This window comes from Lissotriton helveticus, chromosome 12, assembly GCF_964261635.1.
Source record: "Lissotriton helveticus chromosome 12, aLisHel1.1, whole genome shotgun sequence".
NCBI lineage: Eukaryota > Metazoa > Chordata > Amphibia > Caudata > Salamandridae > Lissotriton > Lissotriton helveticus.
The window spans coordinates 485,267,656-485,288,572 of record NC_136073.1 but is presented as its reverse complement, the minus strand read 5'-3'; the positions used below and the strand labels follow the sequence as shown (position 1 = coordinate 485,288,572).

At 44.1% G+C, this 20,917-nt stretch overlaps 1 long non-coding RNA gene across 1 annotated transcript in view; it reads left to right on the top strand.

Annotated features, from left to right (window-relative positions):
* The first annotated feature begins 7,947 nt into the window (after positions 1–7,947).
* The window catches only part of LOC144799856 (uncharacterized), a 60,407-nt gene continuing 47,437 nt past the window's right edge, over positions 7,948–20,917 (top strand). Inside the window, exons 1-2 of the long non-coding RNA XR_013603889.1 lie at positions 7,948–8,046; positions 11,981–12,061. This is a non-coding gene — a long non-coding RNA (uncharacterized LOC144799856). The remainder of the gene's footprint in view (positions 8,047–11,980; positions 12,062–20,917) is intronic.

The following is a 20,917-nucleotide window of genomic DNA, read 5'->3' as shown; positions in this document are numbered from 1 at the left end:
AATGGGCAAATAAACCAAATCATCCCACTGACAAAGCGCGAACGTAAGAGACTGAGAAAAGCAAGACAAAATAAGCATCAGGTGAAAAAAGATGCTAGAAGGTTTCCCAACCCTATCACAACTACAGGTACAACATTGCATGGTTCAAACCATAAAGAGTCACCCAGGGTGGCCCAGGAAGAGCAAGCAGACAGGGGGTCGATAAGTCCCCCAGTGACTCAGCCCCATGCAGTTACATCAACAGTCGCCACTAAGAATCATAGCACTGCAATCGTAAACCACAAAGAGTCACCCAAGGTGGACCAGGAAGAGCAAATGGCCAGTGGGTTGACTTGCCCTCCGGCAACTCAGCCCTCGGAAGTTTCATCAACAGTCGCCACTGAGAATCAAAGCATGCCAATCGCAAAACAACCCCAACCAATAATGCAATTGGTGGTCGGCTCTTCCGCGCCGAAGCAGTACGCTGAACAGAAAACTATCCCACACTATTTTTCAAACATGGTGTTGGCACCCAAGGAATATCAACCTGCAATAGAGCATCAATTGAGATCCCACACTCAAGTGCCAGTGGACTCAAGACGACTGCAGTCGGCTTTTGATATCGAGCTGGAAACGCAGCCGATCGCCCCAAATCAGGGCAGCCTAGACAGACTATTCACACTAAACAACCAATCCCATTCTTTAAATCAGAAGGAGAAGCCAGATACCATTTATCCGGTGGGCTCAGTAATGCATGAATTTATACCGCATTACAATTCAAGGGGGAACCATGACATCTTAAATTGGAGTGCTATTCTAAAACTCACCAGCTCGTTCAAGACGCTAAAATATGTGAACACAACTCACATTGATAGCATTGAATTTAAAACAATTCCCAATACAAACGGGAGAGAAATGACGGTGGCAACATGTAAGGACCCCGAAATTGCCAAAGAAGTGTGGCGACATAGAGACGAGTTCGCCAACTGGGGAATTGAAATAAAACCAGTGCCGCCAGAAAGATACCCAGGCCCACTAGCCGCTCTGGCGGAAAAAAGATCCAAACCAGAAGGCGGAATTCTCCGGGGGGCAGTCGGTGGTATGGTCACCAACAAGGGGGAATGGGCTAATTTACGTATCATCAATCACGGCCAGATAGGGGGATTCAAAGAACACCGGAAAATTCTACCTCCCACACAAAATTCATCGGTGGCAAGGACGGTGGAAGCATGAAAACCGACCCTAAAAGCCTGCTCTTGGAACATCAATGGCTTGGGGGGCAAAACCAAAAATGCTGATTTAATGTCATTTCTAAAAAAAAATGACATCATTCTATTACAAAAAACCTGGCTAATGGCTCCCCAGCAAATAGACGGTTTTAATGAAATCCAACTACAAGCAACCAAAAGAGTCCTCTCAGGACGGGCTGCCGGAGGCCTATCAATCTATCTGAACACCGGTATCGCTTGGTCCTATGTTAACATCTATATAACTAACAAAACGGTATCGGAGGGCTAAAGGGACATTTAAAGACCCATCTAAGTTCTATCCCCTTGAAGGAACAACATGAACAACAAACAAACTTAGAGGTCTAAATCAGAAACCTGATCTGAATATCTTTCAAAATACCTTCATGTCTAAAAAGTACATCAAGATAAAGAAGTGGCTAACAGTTATGAACAACAGACCAGATCGCCAAGAAAAGGGCCACCTGTAATTGCTAATCAAAACCCATTATGGATTCCCATCAATAACTTGTATGGCTCAATGTTTTCATTTGGTAATCCTACCAGGGTATTCTGTCTCTTGATCATTGAGACATACGAAATACCCCCATCTTTGGCATGGGGTAATGACCTACAATTACTAGATTAGACCAAATGATGATGATCTGATGGGAAAGTGCAGTGCAAAAAAATGAAGATGAATGTGATGGTTAAAACAGGATAGGGAGCTTTAACAAAAATTACTTTATTGGGCATAAGCCCCTTCCTTGTTAAAAACAAGAACAGTGCAATAACATAAATGCAGTTTAAACAAATAGCTGCGAGAGGACCAACATGTTTCAGCCTATTATGGGAGGAAACCCAAGGCTTTTGTCAGGGCCTCTGTTCTCAAAGAATGCTACTGCCAAATTAGTGAGAAACGTGTGAAAAAATTATAATAAAAAACACACAAGTGAATTAATAACAGTAAAGGATATATTTCTCCTACATCTATTTCAATTCCTCCTTGGCACCTGGTGTGATCCAGTGTGCCCGGGGAAAGGACCTCACCTCTTCCTGGACCTGGCTCAGGTAAATGTGAGACCCCGCTCTGTCCGTCGTTGTCCCAAACGATGACTGAGTCAGGGGGAGCCAAGGAGGAATTGAAACAGATGTAGGAGAAATATATCCTTTACTGTTATTAATTCACTTGTGTGTTTTTTATTATAATTTTTTCACACGTTTCTCACTAATTTGGCAGTAGCATTCTTTGAGAACAGAGACCCTGACGAAAGCCTTGGGTTTCCTCCCATAATAGGCTGAAACATGTTGGTCCTCTCGCAGCTATTTGTTTAAACTGCGTTTATGTTATTGCACTGTTCTTGTTTTTAACAAGGAAGGGGCTTATGCCCAATAAAGTAATTTTTGTTAAAGCTCCCTATCCTGTTTTAACCATCACATTCATCTTCATTTTTTTGCACTGCACTTTCCCATCAGATCATCATCATTTGGTCTAATCTAGTAATTGTAGGTCATTACCCCATGCAAAAGATGGGGGTATGTCGCATGTCTCAATGATCAAGAGACAGAATACCCTGGCAGGATTACCAAATGAAAACATTGAGCCATACAAGTTATTGATGGGAATCCATAATGGGTTTTGATTAGCAATTACAGGTGGCCCTTTTCTTGGCGATCTGGTCTGTTGTTCATAACTGTTAGCCACTTCTTTATCTTGATGTACTTTTTAGACATGAAGGTATTTTGAAAGATATTCAGATCAGGTTTCTGATTTAGACCTCTAAGTTTGTTTGTTGTTCATCCTATGTTAACATCGACACAGGCCAACAATGGATACAGTGCATTAAAACTGAGCTGACGCAAGATCCCGGCAAAGGCACACAGAGGGCTCCAGACCTTTTTTCAATGATAATCTGTAACATCTACCTACATCCAGACTCCAAGAACAAAGTGGAGAAAATCCTGACTTTAAAAGCCCTCATCAAATCCATGGAATCCATCTACCTGCAGGCAGGGATGTTTGTGTCAGGTGACTTGAACATGTTCTTGCTCCAAAAGGACCACGCCCTAACCATGACCCAAAATAAATGGAATGGCGGAATAATCCCAAGCATCATAACTAACCATCGCAAAAAGGATAAGATTGGCCAACAGTGTGCTTTAATGTTCGCAGAGGTTGGAATGATCGCTTTGAACAGCCGTTTCCACACAAGACCAACCAGCATCTTCAACCAGAATAGCCAAACAGGCTCACTCACTCTTGGACTATACCATTGTGGATTTAGTGGTCCTGCAATCCATCGTCAGTTATAAAATCATCCACAAATTGGAGAGCGACCACAGTTTGCAAGCATTTGAATTCAGCGTCCAATACAAAAGGGCCACGACATGCAAAGTCTTGACCGAATTTGCAAGCCTTTACAATCTTAAGAGACTTGTGTGGAACGGTAACAACACCAAAGAGATAATGACGCACTTTAAAAACGCCCATACGGAAGCGATCAGAGATGGCCCATCCGCACATCGGGACAATTGGGAAAGACTGATCACAACATTAATAGAGAGATTTGGTAAGCAACCTCATAGTAACCAAACGACCTCAGGCAAAACCCCACAAGCATTCCGGGACCCCATAACGCGTAACAAAAGGACCCTAAACCAAGAAATTAGAAAACTACAAGCAATAGCCAAGACAAAGGGCGAAGACACAGCCAATCAAATTTACAAACTAAGGCAAAATTACAAAAAAGAAGTGTGGCTAGAAAAATCAAAATACCAAACTGCCATCTGGCAATCATTATTAGCATCAAGCAAATCAAACAATAATGGGAAATTTTGGGCAGATATTAACAAAGTTGCAAATGGAGCTGCTCAGATCTTTAACGCCAATATACTTGAGGGAGACTGGATACAGTATATAGAACAAACACAAAGCAAGAACATTCTAGCATGGAGTTCAGCCCAGCAGATCCTACATCCAAATAATAATCGAGATGCAGACCCACACTTTGATGTAAACTGGATAACGCCATCGCAGGTAGCAATGGTACTTAAAAACCTGAGATCCAAGGGGGCACCAGGCCCGAACGGCTTACCAAACGCCCAGTTCAAACAAGATCATCAGTTCTGGGCAGAATATCTCACCCCTCTATATAACACCACCTTTCAGTACGGAAGTATCCCCCACTCATGGAGAGGCAGCATCTTACGCCCAATCTTCAAGGCAGGAACAAGATCTGACCCAGCCAATTATCGCCTCATCGCGCTCATTGACGTCGAGGCCAAAATTTACGCCTCAAATCTGTTGAGGGCCTTAGAAGACTGGGTCTGTGCGAAGAAAATTCTCCCGATCACGCAGACAGGTTTCAGACCTGGAACCAACACACTATGCAAACTGCTGGCATTAAATCTGTTGGTCGACAAAGCAAGGGAGAAAACAAACAAGTTGTATACGTGTTTCGTCGACCGAAAAGCAGCGTTCGACACAGTCCCGAGGGAGGCACTATGGCAAAAAATGGCTTCTTGGGAAATGCCATCAAAGCTGTTGCGGGCCATCATCAACCTATATTCATCCACCTGGGTAAGAATAAAACTAGGTAAAGGTGACAGAACAACTGGAAAAATACCCACCCATGTTGGCCTCAAGCAGGGCTGGGTACTGGCACCAACGCTCTTTAACATCTTTACAGCGGACCTGGACAAGAGCATCGCGGAGATAGAAAGCGATCCACCAAAGCTAGCCCAGCACAAAATCAGGAGCATACAGTACGCTGACGACATCGTACTGTGTAGTCAGACCCCGATGGGCCTACAACGCTCCATCACAAAGCTTCACGATTACATTAGTGCACAGGGCTTGCAAATCAATTACAAAAAAACGAAGATTGTCTGCTTTGCCTCGCGGCCTGGGAAGAAATCCTTTAAATGGCACATTGCAGGCAACACAATAGAGCAGACCGCCTCATACAAATACCTGGGCATAGTGGTCGATGCCAGGTGGACTCTGAAAGACCATCAAGTGTATAGAAAGGCTCAGGCAAACAAATTACGTTTTGCCCTAAACCTACTAAAAACAAAACAGAATTGTCCATCTAACTCGCACCTGCTGAAGGTAATAGCTGGCAAGTTCTTACCATCTCTCACATATGGGTCGGAATTGTACAGGGGAAAGGATGCAAATTTCTTGAATACTCAACAGTCAGAGCTGTTTAAACACATCTTTCAGATCCTGAGGTTCGTATCCCAATCACAGATTCGTCTGGAATGTGGTCTATCAGATCAGTACCAAGTCAGTCAAGCGGCCATTCTAAAAACATGCTGGAAATTAAGAGCAGCTCAAGAGGACACGCTTATGGGCCTCTGTTGGATGGAGATGAAAAACCAGACAAAGTCGAAAAACGACTGGAAAACAGTATGTAAGAATGCCCTGTCAGATCTCAAACTGGAAAAGGCATGGAATACAAACCAAACCTCTGCGGCTTTCAAAAAAGTGACCAACGGGGCCGCAAAGCAAAGATCATGGTTATTAGACAAAGCCGCAACAGCAAAGAAAAAACATGGTTGGATGGTGTTGGCCACGTATGGGAAAATGGAGCCGCAACCTTATTTAGTCAACCACGTATCAACGGCCGCCCAAAAAACTCTTCTAAATTTACGTCTGGGAACATCAATCTTAAAAGACCACACACCAGCATGGAAGCAAACATGGCTGACAACTGACTGCAGACTATGTGGACAAAAAGGAAGAATCAGTGATGCACATATTGTGCATTTGCCCCTCTGTGAAAAATTTGAGACGTTACTACCTCCTTCACGCATTCCGTTTCTTTCAAATTAGAACATGCCGCCCGGCCATCATGCTAGCACTGAATAGCCATCAATTGCAGACGGCTTGTAGGGCCGCCAGATTTTGCCAGAAGGCACTGCAGCAAATACAAAACATTGAGAAAAAGGAAACCAAAGGTCTGAATCCGGATGCGTGAAGCGTAACGAACAGACACTTTGAAATATCCTCCATAATTATGCCAAACACATGGACTTCTAGAAAGCTTTCTTTTTAACTACTCGAGAATTTGTACCTTTTCAAAATATGTTTTTTTTTTTTTTTTTTTTGTTGTTTTTGCTATGCAAATATATTGTAAAGGTTTTAACTAACTATATTCAATAAAAATGTATTACACTAGTACAAGGTATGCCTGCACTCTCCCGGGCAGGGAACACAGTGTCCCCGGGGTGGGATCCTCAGCACACGGTTCAGTATCTGGCCTCGGAGGACAGGGTCCCAGGGCAGATACCTACTAGGAGAGGAGAGGGGCTTGTAGTCCCCTACCCTTTATACATACATTTGTCACAGGGCCTAAAGTGGCTTGAGTAGAGGGAAAGGATGCACCCTCCCTTTTATTTCCTATTTGAACCTCGGATATGAGGTTACAATGGCCTGAGCAGACTTGGCTATGGGGGCTGCATGCCCACCTCCCTTTCATATATATTTCGGGCCCCAGGAAATGCAGCCCCTGGGGCAGTAATCGGCTATGGTGGAGAACCACATTCACGCCCACCTTCTCAGTAGTACATACATAGACCGTCAGGCGCTGACCCACCAAGGGGGTCCATTACATAAAAACAAAATGGTAGTGGCCTTTTTGTTTTATTTTTCCCTAATGCCGCAAGAGTACCGTGGGATCACAGCGGAAAGAAAAACATTTTTTATCCCAGGATGGTCCCTTTGGGACCCCCTCCCACCAAGGCTAGAAGAGAGGATAGCCTTACACTCTCACTTTAAATGTTTTTTTAACTATTTTCAGGGCAGGTGACTAAGTCCCTGCCATTCTGTAATGGAAGCTGTAACATTTTCTTTCATGTTGTAGCCAGCCAGTCAGAGCTGTCACTCCCGAGGGAGTGAGTAGGCCCCAGGGAAAAAAATGCCTCTATGCCAATTGGAATGCTCTATATTTTCTAATTGAGCTCACAAGAGTACCTCGTACCTAACTGCCCAGATGTACAAATATTTTTGTACCTCCATTTCTCAAAAACAACTACGTTTTTGCTATATTGTATTCCTAAAAAGTCTGTGGAAAAAGAATGGGGATTTCGTGTTTTGGGACCGCCCTCTTTTTCTCAAAATGTTTATGGAAAGTTTGATGAAGATTATTCAAACGACACCAAAGTTATTAGCAAACCAAACAAGGCATTTCCTCAGGAAACGCAGACATAACTATAACTACCCAGTGGTGACCGCCACAACCCCCACTAGTGTCCAACTCCCCACTGCACATGGCCCCACGCTGTGGAACGACCATTTGTCCAACCCTCCACTGGCACTCATCCTCGCGCTTCGCACAGTCCTCAGCCATGCAAAGTGTGGGGTTGGGCCTAGGTCCAGGCCGTGGTTTGGAGTTGGGCTTCCAACACCCTCATTGCCCCCTGGCTGACTATGTGATGTAACCATAGACATGGTGTCATTTTAAGTAAGGTGTACCTACTGGCTTTTTCAAAGGGTCATAACAACAAAATGTAAAAAGTGGGCCTATTGGCTTTATCAAGGTGTCTTCACATCAACATATATAAAACAGAACTTTTGTTTTTGTCAAAAAGTCACCAATAAATCAAAACAGATTAATGTTTCATACATTTACACATTACAATATTACAATGTTTAATAAAAGTGATTGTCATGAAAGTGTTTAGTAAAGGTATATTTACAAAAATCAACACGTCTGTAAGCCTTTCTTTTAACATTTTTCAGGTCACAAAGTGCAACCATAGAAACAACCACGAGATGTCTCCAAACTCCAGCTCAAAATTATGACCCTCCAGCTCGGAGTGCTTTAACAAAAATATGGTAAGATCTCCTGGGGTCATGAAATTAATGACCTAGGACACGTACAGTTTTTTTAAGGTTGGAGGACTGTATAGATTTAAAAAATGCTTGGTGGTGCATGAGGCACCCCAAAAATATAAGTAAAAAGCCCTCACAGTGTATTATTCGGCACTCCATGCTGCTGGAATAGTGAATAATAAATTTGCAATTAAAAAATATCTATTTCTACTAATATTAAAATCACAAATATCGGAAACAAAAATATTTTTACCTTTAAATAGCTATAAAAAATGTCAAACATATCGAAATACACAATATCGACTACACTAATATAGCAAAACATAAAGCCAAATATTTCCAAATGCTATAATAATTCGATTTTACTTTAAACAAATAAAATTAAACTCTGCATAATTTAATATACCATCTAACTACATTATTTAAATATTATAACATTAAAGTAAACATTAATATGAATTGGAGAAAGCTTATGGCTCCCAGCGATGGGATTTTTTACAAGCAGTTATGAAGCAGATGGTGCTAGAAGATGGTGTGGATTAAGTGGGTGTAATTATTATAGACACGCCCCATGGCGGGAGTGAGAACAGGCAGCATTTTCTCAGCCTCATATGATGTCCATAGGGGTACCAGGCTTGGATGCCCCATGTGCCCACTTTTATTTGCTCTGGTCATTGAACCATTGGCGGTGCGCTTCAGGCAACAGGGGGCACAATATGGCTTGCCTTTTAGTGGAGGACAAAAAAACATAATATCACTATATACAGAAGATTTGCTTTTGTATTTGAGAGATGGAACCCAGGAAGTCCCACATGCCTTCACTATTTTAGAGGAGAACTCAGCATTAGCGGGCCTCCGAGTAAACAAATCCAAGACCTACATCTTCCCTATAACAAGTCGGCAGCAACGGCCCGCAGCCCTGCCTCATGACCTGAACTGGTCCCCCGGTTGTTCTGATATTTGGGTAAACAGGCATTTCACACCCAGGAAGACCTCCTGGAGGGTAACTTGGGCCCGGTGCTGCGCTCCTTATTACTAGCTTACAATTCTGGCGCTCTCTTCAACTGCCAGTCATGGCCCGAATTGCATTCTCTAAAATGATTATGCTCCCAATACTTTTGTATTTCTTTGTGAACCTCCCCATTATCATCCTATGGGGTGGTTCAGGGGCCTGAATGCTCTACTTCAGGAACGGATCTGGGATGGGAAAAGGAATAGAGTCTCCCTGGAGGTTCTGTGAAGGACCCCGGAGACTGGCGGGCTGGGATCCCCAGACTTCTAATTATAATACTTAGTGACCCAACTTCAATGGTTAGCCAAGTGGCTGGACAGCAGGCTTTTTAAGCCCGCAGGCACAGCGGCACTAATAGACAACCCAGGGTTGCTAATAGTGAAACTCCTGTACCTGAAAGTGGTCTTTCCCATGTCAGGGGTGCTGCTACAGGTAGCACTGGAATGCTAGCGCAGGAGCCTCTGGCGTACATCTGGGGGCCCCCTCTATGCCCTGGACCTTACCTTGGTGGGGCTACAGCATTGTGGTGATCATCCCCTATTCACGAAGCTTTAACTGAGTGACTGGACTGCGGGCAGGGCAGTGACAGTGGGGGACTGCTTCCTACAGGGGGAGCTGATCCCGCTGGAGGACTTCTTAACCCACTATGATCTTCCCCCTGGACATTTTCTGCTTTACCACGTGCTGGTGAGGACATTTAAATATTTGTGGCCTGGGGATGGGCTTGAACAAGAGACACATACACTGCTCCAGGTGATGGTAACTCTGGGGTCAGCCAGCCACCGTGTGAGGTGGCTATACATATCGGTTTTAGAGATGACTGCGAAACCACTGACCAACATGCAGGAGCGGTGGGGAACCCTGCTTGACAGGGAGTTATCTGACACAGGCTGGTGAGCCCGAAGCAGGTCTCCAGAAATATAAACTTTAAACTCATTCAATTTAACTTCGAAACATGACCTACTTAACCACACTTAGACAGCACATTATATTCGAGAATGACGAACAACACTGTCTGAGATGCAAGGAAGTGGATGAAGGGTTTGCACACATGGTATGGGGTTGTCCGACACAGCGTGGATACTGGCCCAAGATCCTGTCTGTGCTTAAAGAATTGCTGGCTTGTACACCTTCTTGCACAGCAGAGGTCTGTCTTCTGGGCTTATTTCCCCTACCCAGATCCAAGAAGGTGGGTTGCAGGTTCATGGAACTTTCATTGATCCTGGCAAGCATGCACATAGCATTGAAGTGAGAGAAGGAGGCGGGACCCACAGTTGAAGCCTGGGAAAAAGATGTAGAGGTTTGGGTCAGTGTGTTAGAGAGGGCACTGATGGGGGAAGATGTCAGAGGACTATTCATCGCCCAATAGCAGGGTTGTGGACAGAAGTATTACAGGCTTGAGGCTGTAGACAGGGAGGTGCCACAGACCAGGAGGATCCTGAACCCCTAAATGAGGAACCACATGGGCCAAATCTTTGAGGTTTACCCCTAGAAATACAAGACACGAAATGTTGATGTTACTGATTAGTGGTGGAAGGATACTACCCCCCCCTCCCAGAGCTCAAATACTATCTAAGTCCTTACGTAAAGCAGAATCTCTCCTCCGGAATAGTCCGGAACCTCAATGTGTTCCTCCATAAAGCATAGCTGGATGCCATAATTGTTCTCATGTTTATGGCTGTGCTTGTTGCATGGTTTTCTAAATTCATATTGATATGTCTGTAACCTGGCAACTATAGTAGCTCTCTGTAAACTTTTTTCTTTTTTTTTTGTGTGTTTTTTTTTAAACCTTAACTTGGGTAGGGCTATGGGCTATGTTACTCTTTGAGATATGCAGAGACCTGATGAGGAACTATTCAGAATGGTTATGATAAGTATAACATGTAATACTGTTCGCAGGTGGCATGGGAATTATTTATTAAAGTCCTGTGGGCTCTTACACATAAATGCATGTAAATATACTAAAATGCCCAAAAATATATATTTAAAAAAAAAAACATGAACTATAAACACATAAAATAAAATTGAAATACATTTCAATACATTAAATTATTAACAAATAAATAATTCATACAATTAATTTAATATAAAAAGTAATAAATAAACATAAAATATGTATCAGGAATAACCAAGAAACAGAAATATATATTAAATCAGAAACTTTAATTAGGGTCCACCATAAAAGGTAAACCATACAGGATGTTAACCAATAAAATATTAAACGAATTAAAAATACATTATAAAAGTAGCAGAAAATGTCAACACTTACTACACCAAAAATGCTAAACGTCCAATACACTGCTGGATTGCCATCTGAAAACCTCCCAAAAAACTTGGAAGAAAATGTACAACTACCTTCACAAGAAAGTAAAATATTTATATTAACATAGTTGAAAGAAACATATTTTTAAAAACTTTAAAGTACAAATAACGAACAAAACTCTCTGTTTGTATGTACCAACCAAACTTTAAGTACTACACAAACTGTACAACAACACAATCTATAACCTACAGAACCAGCAATGAAATTCAACAATCGAACAGCTGGAGAAAGGCTCCTGATAAATGAGTAAGATTGAGGCACTTCTAAACATCAGCTAAACCTTAAATGTACAAAATAGAACTAAAGCACTTAACTCTTACAAACTAACCCAAGAACTGTTTAATATATAACTATATATTCATGGGTGTGTCAGCACGAGCGTGAATCTGAATGTTGAGTCTTTGAAGAAGGATCAGTAGCTCTGAAACGTGTCAGGCTGAAAACGACATCAGAGCTGATATTTGGATCAGCATGCAGGCTTTCAGTTTTACCTGAAATAAAAGGCTTTTCTGAGTCAGCTGTTGTCCGAGTGCATCCTTGCTCTTTGGGCACTTGGTTTGAAATTGATATATAACTAATGCAACTTTTTTTCTCCCAATAAGAACTAAACCACCTGTTTCACATTGGACCGGCTTCAACAGAAAACTGAAAAAAGAACTGCAATTATAATCAACAACACATATGTAAGTATAAAATGCAAAACAATTGCAGTAATAGCTTATGCACATTAGCAAAGCAAAAGTAAGAAATATTACAATTTATTTACCTGTATTAAACTATTTTCAGACACAATGAAAGAAAGAGCAAGATATATTTTGAGATATGGGTTGAGATTCTTCAGCAATTAGCGCGGGGATACACAGTTGTGCAGCCATGCGCTCAATAAATGTTTTATTATTATTATTATTATTATTATATATCACAGAAATTACTCCCGCACATGGGCTACACTTGTGCTATGCTGACATGGGCGGTGCCTCCACTGTACTGCTGGCCTGCCAATCCTTTAAGGCAGCCCTTTCTTTGATCAGATGTATTAGAAAAGGGAAAAATTATTTCCACACTTAAGATATGTAGGCTAACCTGAGTTAAAAAATACATCACAAACAAAAATAACGCAGAATAGTATACATGACAAACATCTGTGAAGGGAACATAGCTTGTACCCAAATTTTAAGTAATTGTACACATCATTTAAATGTGTGCTTAGATGCTGTCTCAGCAAACCCAAGTACTCTTGCAGTGATCTGTAATGAGGTGGATTATTTATTTCAGCTTCACCGAGGAGATCCTTGCTCTTCCCTTACACCTATGTTCCTACTCAGCCTCATAAGCATAAAAATTGGGTGTAAGATTTGAGAAAACAAATTTATCTCAGATGTATATGTATACGTGATTGGAGTGTTCATTCAGGAACAGTGTAAGGACCCAATGTAGACCCTGGCAGACAGAGTATGGTTCATCAGGCAGGTGGAGGATTTAATGCCCAATACTCTGATGGACGGTAATCCATCCTATTTAGAGATGACTGCCAAGGCAGCAGTCATCTCTGTATATTGAAAGTAGTTTCAATCAGAGCACACAAAGGGGCCGATTAGGATGGCGGACGGACCTGCGTCCGTCCGCCACCCCAGAGTAGGAGGGACCCTCCGCAGGGGTAGCGGCGGTCCCTCCGTGCAAATTAGGATGTGACCGCCACCCTGGCGGTCACATCCTGTATTTTTAACATTGCGGCGGGTGCTGCTTGAAGCAGCACCCGCCGCAATGTTAAAAATGAAAGCAGTGCATTTGCATGCACAAAGCGGCAGGCACCGCGCGGTGCCTGCCGCTTCATGCACGCAAAGGCAGGGGGGTACCGTAGGTACCCCCCATGTGCACCCCCACCCCCCCTTCACCCCTGGGGGCCCGCAACGGGCCCCCAAAGAAAAGACTGCATGCCTTTCCACGGCGGAAATGCCGCCGTGGAAAGGCATAGGACCACCAACATCCTAATATGCCTGGCGGTGTCTGATAGACACTGCCAGCCATGTTAGAGCTTTTCCACTGCGGTCGGACGGCGACCGTGGCGGAATAGCTGCGGGCGGTCTTCCTGACCCCCCAGCCATCCTAATCTGGCGGGGGGTCTTTGAAGGCTCCGCAGCGGTTTTTCCGCATCCTCCGGGCCAGCGGACACTTCCACCGGCCCGGAGGATGCGGAAAAACCACAATCCTAATCGGCCCCAAAGTTTGGTGGACGGATGTATGACGTTACAACGCATACTGTTACAACGCCTACCTTTACAACGTAAGTTTTACAACGCATACCATTACAACGCATAATGCTTTTGGGCGCTGGATAGTGAATAGTTTAATTTACTATTCCAACTCCAGTCCCCGTGGATAGTAGGGAAGGTGTTGGATAGTACATTAAACCTATTCCCTATCCTAGAGCGCCCCCCAGCGCTATGCGTTGTAATGGTTTGCGTTGTAAAAGTTGCGTTGTAATGGTAGTTTGTTGTAAAAGTTTCGTTGTAAAGGCTGTATACCTTGGTGGACAGTTGCTGTTAACTTTTGACAGCCATCCATTGTTTTGTCTGTCCCTCACCGTCAAGGATTTCCTGGTGGACAGAAAAAACACGAAACAGAGTGGGTGGTGCGATAGCTTTATTCCAACTGACCTTACTCCATCATGCTGTTGAAGGTAACTTTCCATTGACGTAGCCAACAGGTGCTCCATTTACAGGTAGGTGGCAATCGACCTGTCTCTAATTTAAGAGGGTGGATAGTCAGTTTGGCAGACATCAGGTTTGCAATGGTGTACCCTGTCTGTCAAAAGTTGGCCTGTCTTCTGACAGGCCAACTTCCTCCCCCATCTTCTCTACACCCTTAAGAACCGACAACAGTGCGCACTACAAATGGATTTATAACAATTTAAGGATTTAATTAAAGATGGCTCCAAAAAGCAGTTTAGCAGTAGGCACTGCATTACGAATTCTGGCGAGCATAGAATAAAGAAGAGAAACTAGAAGAGCCGCCGTGAAGAAATTGATTAAGCAAGCAAGTAATTTGTGGGAAATAAGCAACAAATGTAATAAAACAAGAAGACATTTCGGACAGGATTTTACTGTAATGTTTTTTGCACTTTATCAATAGATTTTGATGACAATGAGCTTCTGTTTTGCCAAGGACATGAAGCAACTTAGACAAAAACGCGCTGCTAGTAAATGCACAGTCTGGCAGACAAACAGTTACCAAGTAGGCTACATTATTTGTGTCGAAATCCCCCTTAACTTGAAGATCTGTATGGGACCTCGGATTGCAGTTTATAATGAATATGACTGACACCACCTGCCATTTCACTTGCGGTCTCTTTAAAAAACATGACAGAAAATAGATGAGGAATATTTTTTGTGACACATGGCAAAGGGGTCATGTTACTAGTTTTGTGAATCCTGAGATCATCATGCACAAAGAAGGAAGGAAGTGGCATAAAATATACGATTTTGGCATAGTCTGTTCCCAAGAGAAACCTTGTTGTCGACTACAGGGGAGCAGGCGATGAAGTAGAAACAGACACAGAGTTGGAAAAACGGATTGCATTTACTCACGGAACAACAGGCTCACAATAATATCTAATTCGGCGACATCCCTACCACAACAAAAATATGTTATTGTTGTTTATATAGTGCTTCATAGCTATGATGAGGTGCTGAAGCACATTTGTGGATGGGTAAAATGCTATTAAGAGGGAGCGCTGTGGATGTAAATCTATGCGTGTATCATGTGGCCTATGTGCATAGGGCCTCATTGATGAGAAGTGACGCATTGCTGTGTGAAAGCAGCGATGCGTCACTTCTCAGTGCGCCCTCCTTGCAACATGATTGATGCGTCATATTTACTGTATGACGCATCATGTAGCAAGAAATTACAGATATGTCAGAATTTCTTACGTATCTGTATGGCGCAAAAGTGACGCATTGCTGGAGTATGTCACAAAAGTGACGCAACTCCAGCAATGTGTCCTTTCACATGGGGCAGGCCCCATTGAAAGGGCTTGCGTCAGTTTTATGCCTGCTATGAGGCAGGCGTTAGATATTGACGCATTTGCACCCTAGAAGTGGTCCAGTGATATCTGGTAGATTTCACTGCGTCACTTCTACGAGGCTTACTTACGTGGGAACGCCCACCCTGCATACATTATACCTGACGCAGGTATAATGTAGCGCAGGGGTTTACAAAGTGACGCATCTGCTTAGATGCGTCACTTTGTAAATAGGGCGCAACAGGAGGCATGTTTTACGCCTCTGTTGCGTCACAAAAAATGACACGACAGTGGTGCAAAACTGTCGCAAAACCTCATAAATAAGGCCCACGGTGTTTTGCTGATGTAGGTGAGGACCAGAGTTCTGCTCAAATTGTGCTTAGACTACGCGTAAACTTGAAGGAAAAAAGCGTGGGAGATTGGGTATGGATTAATGGAAATCATGTGATACAGTGTGGCATGTGTGGAAAGTGTTTTGGTACAATGCATGGATGGCAGACTGTGTCACAGCAAGCATGTAGCTGTGCCTACACTAAGGTGTAGGATACAAGTGTGAGAATAGATGCAATCGGATATACACCATCTTGGAAGAGGTGTGCATCATACAGTTGTAACCACATTGAATAGGGGCCTAGGACAATTACCAGAGTTGGAGGGTGCTGGGAGGTAGTATTTTTCATAAGTTATAGTGTATGCTGTGGAATACATATAGCAATGGCAGATATGCAACCCAAAGCAATGTGAGGAGATCACCAAGGTGTGGAAGAGACCAGCCAATACAAATTGGCATTATTAACCAGGAAACTGCCTTTATCATGCATCCGTTACCACTGAATGACTTTACCACGCATATTTTTGCTGTGCATAGGCCTTTACCATGTATGCCTTTGCAACACGATTGTAAGTATATATAATGTAAGTGTATATATATATATATATATGTGTGTGTGTGTGTGTGTGTGTATATATATATATTTATATATTCACTGAAAAAAACAGATGTATACTTAGATGAATATCTCAGTGACAACATTAAAACACACAGAATTCACCAGTGCAATACCTCTACACACCTATGATGCACTAGGAGCGCATGCATTTTGTAAACACTTACACTCATTAGCTGGACACAGGCTGTACAAAATTTGGGAGAGAAGTCATATGGTAGCTACCTGCCACTATGGAAACTATGTAACAAACTAACACATTTCTCTGTTTTTTTGTTTAAAATGGTAATGTTGTTACTGACATATTCACCGAACTATAAAAACACTTTAACATTTGGTTTTTCAAGTGAATTTCTAAGTAAAAAAAAAACAAAAACAGATCTTTTCATCACACTTAACTATAACGTTACTTTAACTTTTGTTTTTTTCAGTTAATTTTTAGGGTTTAGTATGCATAAAGTAATATTTTATTACCACACATAATGACAACCCCCTGCTGCGCACAGCCTTTAGCTGTGTGCAGCAGGGGGAGTTGACCGCAGGCAGTCAACCCCATGCTGCACACAACCTTGGGCTGTGCACAACAGGGGCTTTGCAACCATTCCTGGCCTCCAGCCAGCCCTGTGGCCAACCCACCCTGAGGCAGCCAACCCTTCTGCAGGCAGCCAACTCCACACTGTGCACAGCCTTTTGCTGTGCATCACATGGGGTTGGCCATAGGAAGCTAACCCCATGCTGCGCACCCCCTTTGGCCATGTGCATCGGGTTTTGGCCATAGGGCTTGGACTGCCACCTGGCCCTGTGCCCAAACCCACAGCAGGCTGCCAACCCCAGGCCGTGCACAGCCTTTGGTGTGTGCGGCATAGCGTTGGCCTTTAGAGTTTGGGGATCCCATTCCCTGGGGCCACAACCTACATTCTAAGGGGAGGGCATGCCACGGCCTTCCCTGAGCCTTACTTGACCTCTGGACCTCATCCCCTGGGGTCAAATGCAATAAAAAACTGGTAAGGGGCCACTCAGCCACCCTACTTGAGCCTATTTCTGCACTAAGGAACCCATCCCACATGGCCTGCATTATTTATTGGTGGTGGCCCAGTGCCCACCCAAGGCACCCACCATCCACCACATTGGGGGCACCGGGGGAGCCCGAGGGCCCCAGCAGCCACAGCCAGCTCCCCGCATGGCACTGGAGCTGCCATTGTGCCCACCCAGAGTGAGCTGCTGTTTTCTTCTTGTTTCCACTGGCTGGGAGCAATTTGTGTTCTCTTTCCCTGCGTGTCGGAGTGCGGGCAGGGAAACAGAACAAAAGTTGGCTGCCACCTAGTGGGAGGTTGTTTAAATCTCCCGCTGCCAGGTGGAAGCAAACACATGTTTCCCTGCCACTTCCATGGGCAGGGACACATGTGTGTGCTCCCATCTGGCGGAAGCATTTTTAAATCTCCCACCAAACGGAAGTAATCACTAAGGGCCTGATTAGGAGTTGGGTGGTCCGTGGGACAGTCAAACCTTCGGTGGAGGTGTGGTTATGGTTGTGGACTGCCGCACCAGTGGTCCGACTGTCATATTACGGTACGGCAGTTGGACCGCAATAGGACCACTGCAACTACCAGGGATACACGATCCCTGTCTGTGGTGCAGTGCTCTGAAGGCCACAACATGCTGATGGAGACGCTGTGGCACCACCAAGCATATTATGAGCTTCCTCCCATCCACCCTTTTTATGTAGGTAAGCCTGTCATGAAAAGGGTGGCAGTGAGGTTAAGTATGGAGCCCTACAGGGCCCCCTGTTCCCTCAGGGCTATGGGATGTATGCAGGGGGGCACATGGTGTGCCCCCTGTCTACATGCAACCCCTTTCCTGCATGGAATGGACTTTGCAGTCCATGCAGTGGAGGAACAGACTTTGGCACACCCATTGCAGTGCCTTTTTAATAGGCATTGCCGTGGCAATGCCAAAGTACCGCCCGTCAGTCCACAAGATAGCTCGGAATTTGGTGGGCGGCCTGCAGTGAGGTTTGGTGGTATGGAGCGGGTTGGTGGGGTGGCGGTCTGCTCCCAATATTACTTAATGTTAAAAAAAACCTGTAGAATTCTGCTGAAAAAAACAAAGGTTAATTACATTATAGTTAGGTGAATATGTAAGTAACAATATCAACATTTTGAACAAAAAAACGACAGAAATTCACCAGTTTTGCTATAACTTTACGCCCCCTTTCCTTTATTAATTACTCAACCCCAAGGGATGTGGTCAGGCAGAGATTTAAATATGCTCCGGCCAGCTGGGTGCTGACTTGTGTTCTATTTCCCTGCCGGCACTGATGCTGGTGGGGAAGCAAGACACCTATTGCTGCTGCCTCTAGGGAGCATGGAAAAATTAGCAACTCCTTCTGGGCTGGAGCAATGCCGACAGTGAGTTAGCTATGGCCGCAAGGGCCCTGGGCCTACCGCCAAAGCCCCCAATGTGTTTGTTGATGGGTACCCCAGGTGGGCACATGGGCACCCACCTACTATAAAGAGAAGCCCCAGGGATGCTTTATCCGGGATGAAAATTGGCTCAAGGAGGGGTGCCGCACCTAGGGGTTGGGGTGCCTAAAGCCTATAAATGATGGAAAAGGGGGGCTGTGCGCTTCCCCTCTTCTTTTATTTACATTTTGGCACTCTGAGATGGGGTCCACATGGCCTAATTAGGCTCAAGGGGGGGTTGCACCCCTCCGTTCATTAATTACTTGGTCCCAGGTGATGATGCCTCCAGGGCCTAATAAGGCCTAGGAGAGGGGACTGCATGGTCCCTCTCCTTCCTTTGAATTAGGCCCTGGGGAAGGAGCCCCGAGGGCTAAATAGAACTTGGAGAGGGTGCAGTACACCTCTGTCTCCTCAATACATATATTTTGACTTGGGGATGGAGTGCCCTAGGGCCCAAAGGCCAACCCTACGCAGTGTCGCCAAAGGCTGTACGCAGAGTGGGGTTGGCTGCCTGCGCGATATTGGCTGCAGGCCCTGTGGCCAATCACCCGCCATGCATGGCTGTAGGCCCTGTGCAGTGTGGAGTTTTCTGCCTTTGGGGGGGTTGGCCACAGGGCCTGGTCATTCATAGTAAAGGTATATGCATGGTAAAGGCAAATTGTGGTAAAGGCATTGCATTGTAATGAATGCTTGAAATAGCATGCATTGTAAATGCATGACTGGTAATATCATACAACCGATTAAACCATACCATGATTGATTTTTCAACCAACCATGATATAGGTTCTGAAGAATGTGTCCAGAAACATGGAGCAACCAATTGTCAGTATTTATTTTAAGCCAGTGTTTGCCAGTGGGGGCCACCGACACTCATTTTTGGGGCCCGGTACTTATTTTTCCTCATCTGACATTTTGCCAGAGCAAGAGAGGGACATAAACACAAATGGAAAACCTTCACCAAGGGAGAAAACACGAAACTGCAAGAGTCAGATATAGGGGCAGTCAGTGTTTGCCAGTGGATTAAAGAGGCCAGATGCGTATTAGGCACTAGTAGTCTCTGTATTCAGCACACTGACTTTTAGTAGCGCCAGTCATACTTCTGAATGGCGCTTTCGGGCACTAGCACTCACTATTTTACAAATTCATCACTGACCATAGTAATGGACATTATAAAAACAGCCACAGTGTATGTGGAACTGAGGCCTCCCCAGAGCAGCAGCAGAAAAGATTAGGCAAATAGTCAGTATACAATCAGCCATGTTATATGTTCTGAGACGTTAGACCAGGCATGGCGGGAAGCAACCCATAGGAATAGTTCAGGCAGACATAGAATATGCTCTGATAAGTCCACTAAAGATTGGCAGAGGAGAAACCAAGGACTCAACAGACACCACACTCTTTTTGGTCTATAGTAGTCGACAGAAGCAGTGATGGGTGAGTCAAGGAAATTAGTTAAACTCATGGAATAATCAAACAACACACTTACATGGTGTATCCAGGGGGATTTTGACAGGATATCAAGGAAACAAATATCATGTGGACAGAATATAGTGCCAACAATATCAAGGACCAAAATATTGAGAAGGTAAGTGCAATGAGGTAAGTACAGATTTACTTCTTGACTCCAAATCTACATACTGTGAAGGTATATATCATCAAGGTACTTACTAGTGGAGTCAAGTATAGCTAAAGTTTGATTACCCGTGGAAACTTACTTTCACAATATTTTATTCCTCGGTTTCCTTGACACAATGCTTTGTCCACACAATATTTGTTCTCTGATATTTTGTGCAAACATCCCACCCAGGGGCAGTGATAGCAAAAGCCATTGGCGTGGGTGACATTATGCAACCAAAGAGAGATATCTTTTTTCTGGGCTGGCACTAGACCAGAACCCATTGACCAACAATAGAGAAATCCTCCAAGTAGTTTGCAACATGTGAAGGTGAGTGACAGGGTTTGTATGACGGAAACCCGCAGGCATTTACCCCACATGCCTTTACAGTGTTGTCACCACCCCGCTTGCGACATTATCACAAGTTACTTTAGCAAGTAGGTTGATAAAATGACTTGCTTTAGGGGCACTGGACTTTGGAATAGTATATATTA